Here is a 7,660-nt window from a genome sequence, read left to right on the forward strand (position 1 = left end):
ACTGCATATATACTGGCTTTGTGCCTTGTGTGCATTATACATGATGTTGGCGCTGCATATATACCAGCTGTGTGTCCTGTGGGCATTATACATGATGTTGGCACTGCATATATACTGGCTATGTGTCCTGTGGGCATTATACATGATGTTGGCGCTGCATATATACTGGCTGTGTGCTCTGTGGGCATTATACATAATGTTTGCACTGCATAAATACTGGCTGTGTGCCCTGTGGGAATTATACATGATGTTGGCACTGCATATATACTGGGTATGTGCCCTGTGGGCATTATACATGATGTTGGCACTGCAGATAAACTGGCTGTGTGGTTTTGGGCACATAGCCCATTGGAGTGAGAAACAGGGGGCACTGGGAAAGGCATATTAAAGTGGGAGCGGGACGCATTATGGCTCACATATTTCTCTTTAGAGCTCACTGACCCATCTGTGCTTCAGCAGCTCCATATTCTCATTATCCTTAGTTGCTATTGCTGAACAGTTAGCATAGTTACAGCACAGCAGAGTGAGGGACTGTTCGGCAATAGAGAATAAGAATAATTATAATACGGAGCTGCTGAAGAGGCTTTAGCCATGCTGTTGCATTGTGGCCTTTGGAGCAAAGCAATATTCTACTTCCTTCCAATCATTACAGTACAGTAGATACTTACAGTATATAGTAGGTTGGTTGCCCTCATTTCTGTATCTATGGCTCCCTGTATGTTTTATAGCCCCATTAGGTACATATTAACCACATTAGGTACCAATTAAGTCATATGACCTCTTAAGTATAGTAAGACAAGATGATGTCAGGGTTACAGAGTATAACTGTGGGATAGTGAGTATAGTAAGGCAAGATGGTATCAGGGGTACAGAGTGTAACTGTGGGATAGTGAGTATAGTAAGGCAAGATGGTATCAGGGGTACAGAGTGTAACTGTGGGATAGTGAGTATAGTAAGGCAAGATGGTATCAGGGGTACAGAGTGTAACTGTGGGATAGTGAGTATAGTAAGGCAAGATGGTATCAGGGGTACAGAGTGTAACTGTTACATAGTTACATAGTTACATAGGGTTGAAAAAAGACCATTGTCCATCAAGTTCAACCCAGCACACAACCTATACTAACCAATCTATACACTCACATACATAAACTATATATATACAACCAGTAATACTAACTGTAGATATTAGTATCACAATAGCCTTGGATATTCTGATTGTTCAAAAACTCATCCAGGCCTCTCTTAAAGGCATTAACAGAATCTGCCATTACCACATCACTAGGAAGGGCATTCCATAACCTCACTGCCCTCACCGTGAAAAACCACCTACGCTGCTTCAAATGGAAGCTCTGTTCCTCTAATATATAGGGGTGACCTCTGGTGCGCTGATTGTTTTTATGGGAAAAAAGAACATCCCCCAACTGCCTATAATCCCCTCTAATGTACTTGTACAGAGTAATCATGTCCCCTCGCAAGCGCCTCTTTTCCAGAGAAAACAACCCCAACCTCGACAGTCTAAGCTCATAGCTTAAATCTTCCATCCCCTTAACCAGTTTAGTTGCACGTCTCTGCACTCTCTGCCAGCTTCATTAATATCCCTCTTAAGGAGCTGGAGCCCAAAACTGCACTGCATACTCAAGGTGAGGCCTTACCAGGGACCTATAAAGGGGACAAAAATATGTTCTCATCCCTTGAGTCAATGCCCCTTTTTTATACAAGACAGCACTTTTATTTGCTGTAGTAGCCACAGAATGACACTGCCCTGGAATTGGACAACTTGTGATCTACAAAAAACCCCTAGATCCTTCTCCATTAAGGAAACCCCCAACACACTACCATTCAGTAGATAGTTCGCGTTTATATTATTTTCTACCAAAGTGCATAAACTTTGCACTTGTCAACATTTGAACCTCATTTTCCAGTTTGCTTGCCCAGTTTTCCAATTTTGTCACAATCGCTCTGCAAAGCGGCAGCATCCTGCATGGAACTTATAGTTTTGCACAATTTAGTGTCATCAGCAAAAATAGAAACAGTACTGTCCTATGCCCACCTCCAGGTCATTAATAAACAAGTTAAAAGCAAAGGCCCAAGGACTGACCCCTGCGGTACTCCCACTAACCACACTGGCCCAATTAGAAAATGTTCCATTTACAACCACTCTTTGTACTCTATCCTTCAGCCAGTTCTCTATCCAATTACAAATATTATGTTCTAGGCCAGTATTCCTCAATTTGATCATTAACATTCTGTGAGGTACTGTATCAAACGCTTTAGCAAAATCTAAGTAGATGACATCAACTGCCATTCCAGCATCAAGGTTCCTGCTCACCTCCTCATAAAAGGCGACTAAATTAGTCTGGCAAGATCTGTTACGCATTAAACCATGCTGGCACAAACTAATAGTATTGTGAACTGCAATGTATTCAACTATCCTATCCCTTATTACCCCTTCCAGAAGCTTTCCTACTACTGATGTCAGACTAACAGGCCTATAGTTTTCAGGCTGAGAACGAGATCCCTTTTTAAATAACGGCACCACATTAGCAATCCGCCAGTCTCTCGGCACCATGCCAGACCTCAACGAATCCTGAAAAATTAAGTGAAGAGGCTTGGCAATCACAGCGCTCAGCTCATTTAATACCCTGGGATGAATCCCATCCGGCCCTGGACCTTTGTTTACCTTTACATGTTCAAGTCTATTTTGAATTTCCTCCTGAGTGACCCACGCGTCAGTAGCTAAATTACTAGCACTGGGTATATTACAAGGGAAGCCTTCATTATCTGGCTCCTCAGATGTATAGACAGATGAAAAATAAGAGTTCAAAATTTCTGCTTTTTCCCCGTTCTCATCAACCAACGTACCCCCCCGTGATAATAAAGTTCCCACCCCTTCTTGCTTAATTTTTTTACTATTCACATAATTAAAAAATAATTTTGGATTCTTTTTACTCCTAGCTGCAATATCCCTTTCCATCTCTATTTTAGCTTGCCTGATAGCTTTTTTTCTGCTTTATTTGCTTCCTTGTACCTGATGAAAGTTTCCGAGGTCCCAGCTAACTTGAATGCCCTAAAAGCACGTTTTTTCTTACCAACCTCGACCTTTACTCTTTTATTCAGCCATAAAGGTTTTGCTTTGCGATGCCTCTCCTTGCTTACAAGGGGGATATACTGTTGTGTATACTTGCAAAGCAATGTTTTAAAGATGTTCCATTTTCCTTCTGTGTCTAACCCCATGAAAAGCCTTTCCCAGTTGACACATTGCAGAGATGCCCTTATACTGGCAAAGTCTGCACGTCTAAAATTGAGCGTTTTAGTTACTCCCTTATAGAGCTGTCTCTGTAGCATTATCTCAAAGGAAACCATGTTGTGATCACTGTTCCCCAAATGCTCACCCACACAAATGTTAGAGATGAGTTCAGTATTATTAGATATTACCAGGTCCAAAATAGACTCATTCCGAGTAGGTTCTTGAACCACCTGAAATAAAAAGTTGTCATTTAGCATATTTACAAACCTACTAGCTGTTTCTGACTTAGCCACCCCATTACTCCAGTCAATGTCCGGATAATTAAAGTCCCCCATAATAACAACTTGACCCAATTTTGAAGCCTCCTCCATTTGCAAAAGTAGCTGGGACTCATCCCCCTCATCTATACGGGGGGGTTTATAACATACACCAATGATCATTTTCTTTGTGACCTTCAGCCCTACTGAAATTTCTACCCAAAGAGATTCAACGTTTTCATTGGTAATGTCTTTATTACATGGCTTTAAATCTGACTTTACATAAAGACAAACCCCTCCACCCTTTTTAATCCCTCTGTCCCTCCTAAAAAGTGTATACCCATTTAAATTCACAGCCCAGTCACATTTATCATCCCACCAGGTCTCAGTGATACCAATTAAATCATAATTTTCAATACATGCAATAGCCTGCAACTCCCCTATTTTTCCCGACAAGCTACGCGCATTAGCCAGCATGCAGCGGAGATTATTACTTCTCCCTCTGATGCTTACATTAGCTAAAGGACAGTTAGAGCTAAGGTGAAAATTAGTCTGTTTCCCTTGTAACAATGGAAGCTCCTTATCTGATAAACTATATGCCCCCTCACTCCTCCCCCCACAACCCTTTACTGGTCCCACTGCCCCATCTACACTAGCTCTCCCATAAGAATCTAGCTCACCCACCCCCCCCCCCTTGTCTAGTTTAAACACTCCTCCAGCCTCTTAACCATTCTCTCCCCTAGCACAGTAGACCCCCTTCCATTGAGGTGCAATCCGTCAGGGCTGTATAGATTGTACCCCAAAGAAAAGTCAGCCCAGTGCTCTAGGAACCCAAACCCTTCCTTCCTACACCAAGACTTTAGCCACGGATTTAGCTCCCTAAGCTCCCGCTGTCTCCCTAAACTAGCACGCGCGGCACCGGCAAAATTTCCGAAAAAATGACATTGGAGGACCTTTGCTTAATTTTAGAGCCTAGATCCCTGAACTCACTCTTTAAGGTCCCCCACCTACCGTTCATTTTGTCGTTAGTACCGATATGTACCAAGACAGCCGGGTCATGCCCAGCCCCTCCCAATAATGTGTCGACCCGATCAACCACATGCCGAACCCTGGCACCAGGAAGACAGCAAACTGTCCGGTTGAAGCGATCCGCTCGACAGATTACCCTGTCCACTTTCCTAATGATCGAATCCCCTATAACCACCATCTGTTTAGGCCTAGCTCTGCTCTCCTCCCCACACTACTAGAGAAACTGGTCTCCCGGCTGTTAGAGAGATCAGCCTCATCTAGAACCGCCAGTCCAGAGTTCACACTCCATCTTCTTCACACAATCTGGCAAATCTGTTGGGATGCGCAAACCCTGGAGCAGCCTCCCTTTTTCTTTTCCCCACACTCGATTTCCTAACTGTCACCCAGCTTACTGCCCTATCATCCTTTCCTTGCTCCCCTCCCCCATACTATCTGACCCCGCTAGTTCTTGTTCAGTTAGCAAGAGACTTCTTTCAAGATTGTCAATAGAACGCAGTGTTGCAACTTGTTCCTCTAGAGCTCTAACGCGAGCCTCTAAAGTGGCAACTCGCTCACATCCACAACAGAGGTATGCACCTTGGAACTGTTGTTCCACAACTGCAATAGATGGAGGAAGCAAATTGTTCTATATCAATCATTTTGCTCATTCAACATAACTGCCCCATTGGCTAGTGCTAAGTATAAGACGTCCCTAAGTTGCTAAGTGAGTTGTTCCTCTCAGTATAAGTAAAGGGGGGTATAAGGCCAAATAGAAATTTCAGCTTTGCATTAGCAGTCACTGCTCAATACAAAACAATCCAAGTGCTTGGGAGAGGGTTTAGGAAGTTTTCTCGATTTTTATTGAACTTTAGACCCTCTGAAAAAAATACAGAGGCATCGAGCCAGTGGGGTAACTATAGAACAGGGGTCCTCAAACTTCATTTAAGCAAGGGGCAAGTCCATGGTCCCTCAGACTGTTGGGGGCAAACTATGGGCCACTCCTGCATTTCTCTCTCTTCCAGCTCCCCCCTCGCTAGCCGCTGCGTCCTCTCTCTTCCACAGACCACACCTCCCCACCCCCCCACTGCCCCCGACTCACCCCTCTCGCTGCCCACTGAGTCCTCCCTCTTCCAGCTCCCTCCGCTCCGTCTGTCTTCCCAGCTCCCCCTCCCACTCAATGATGAGTCCTCTCTCTGCCAGCACCGTCTGTCCTCCCTCTCAGCTCCCTGTCCCGCTCCCCGCTGAGTCCTCTCTCTCCGCTGCCAGGGGTGAGGATGCAGCAGGGGGCTGGGTAAATTAACCAGGCCATAGTTTGAGGATCCCTGCTATAGAGGATGCAGACCCCATGCATGTGGGGGGCCTGTGGGATAGGGGTCTGTTTTCTCTATAGTTGTTAGAAAATCCCCATCCCCAGCCAGCATGAGCGTGGGGGATGGAGGGCCGGGCAGGGGCTGCTGTGTGCGTGCCGGGCCCCTCTGAGGAGCATTTTGCAGCCCTGTTGTTGTTACACCACTAGCACAAATTGCCCCACATAGAATGCCCGGCACTTAAGGCTAATGGCATGTGGGGAGATTTGTCATCCGGGGTTAAATCTGGGCTACTGGGCAACAAATCCACCCCAGACTGTTTTCCATCGACAATAAAGTAACCCACTAGTGGGAAACCATACGCAGCATTTTGTTTACAAGGAAACTGCGGGCGACTTTTGGAAAAGCAAGACCCACGTATGCTTTCCCACCAGCAATTTACTTTATTAAGATTTGGGTGATTTCTGAGCTCACATTTTAAGAATATGCATTTACCAAAACATTAACCATATCCAATTTTTGCATAAAGGGGACCTTTAAGTTACCTATTACTATGTTACAGAGAGAAAGAGATCCCTCCTTTCCCTATTTGCACTATTATATCCACACTCGTCCACTGCCACCAAATTAAAATTCTCATTAAAAAGAAACCCTTATTTTTGTAGTTTGTTTCTCTTTTTATAAAACTTTTATTATAACAATATTTTACATTTTCTCAAGCAAAATATAATATACATGTACAGTACATATACATCCAAAATATCAGGCAGATAAGTGTTTGAGAGTTGTCACTGGAACTCCTCTCTGAACACAACTGGTTCATAGCATTAAGTAGATGCATTTTGGCTCCAGATGTTCCCAACCCTTTCCATCCCTTCCCTTTTTCTTTTGGGAACATATCGAAGGAGCCAAGTTTCAGGTTGGTAACAGATCCTGCCTGGGGTAGATTCCTTTTTGGCGCTTATACGTTCTTCATTGGATCTGTTAATATTCTATCATAGAAATTCCTTTGGGCAGATTGTTGGCCTTAGTCTCTAATAACTCGTCTTATGCAGTTGTTTTTGCACCTAAGGGAAGAATGTTATAATATTAGCTACGGAGCAGATCTTTGGTTTAACAAAGTCAATTCTAGGAAACTACAAATGAATGTGAGATAATAGGTGTAATTTCAGCTAGCCATTTAGCATATCTCCACATTTATGTAGTAATTACCCTAGTAATTAAACACCTACACCTGGATATTAAAATGCCCTAAAAGCACCCTGAGGGGCAGATTTATTAGCATTTGAATTTTTAAATCCCCAAAAAACCTGAAATCTCAAATGTGGCCATCATCACAGCCACTTGGCCGTTATTTCCCCTTGAGCTTCTTGTTAAAAGAGTCTGATTGAAAATCCTAAGGGATTTTTCTTATATATTTGTTGCAGATTTAGTTCTTTTCAACTTACGCCATAGTCTTCCTCTGATTCATCAGAACCATAAACTTTCTTCTTCATAAACTTCTTGATAAACTTCTTCATAAACTTCTTCATAAACTTCTTCATAAACAAGTTCTTCATCAGATTCCTCCTTGTTAAGAGAAAAAGACAAATACAATTCACAAAAACAAGATTTTACATTCAAAGTCAATCAATATCGGGATTTTCTTATTATATTTGTGCACGATTTAGTTCTTTTCCACCTTACGTCCATAATCGTACCTTTCTTCTCAATTCATAAGAACCATAAAATTCTTCATACAAGTTCTACTTCCTCAGGTTCCTCCTTGTTTGAGAGAAAAAAGACAAATACAATTACACAAAAACACATTTTACATTCAAAGGCATTCATTATCGGGATTT

This window comes from Xenopus tropicalis, chromosome 8 (genome assembly GCF_000004195.4).
Source record: "Xenopus tropicalis strain Nigerian chromosome 8, UCB_Xtro_10.0, whole genome shotgun sequence".
In the NCBI taxonomy this organism is placed as follows: domain Eukaryota; kingdom Metazoa; phylum Chordata; class Amphibia; order Anura; family Pipidae; genus Xenopus; species Xenopus tropicalis.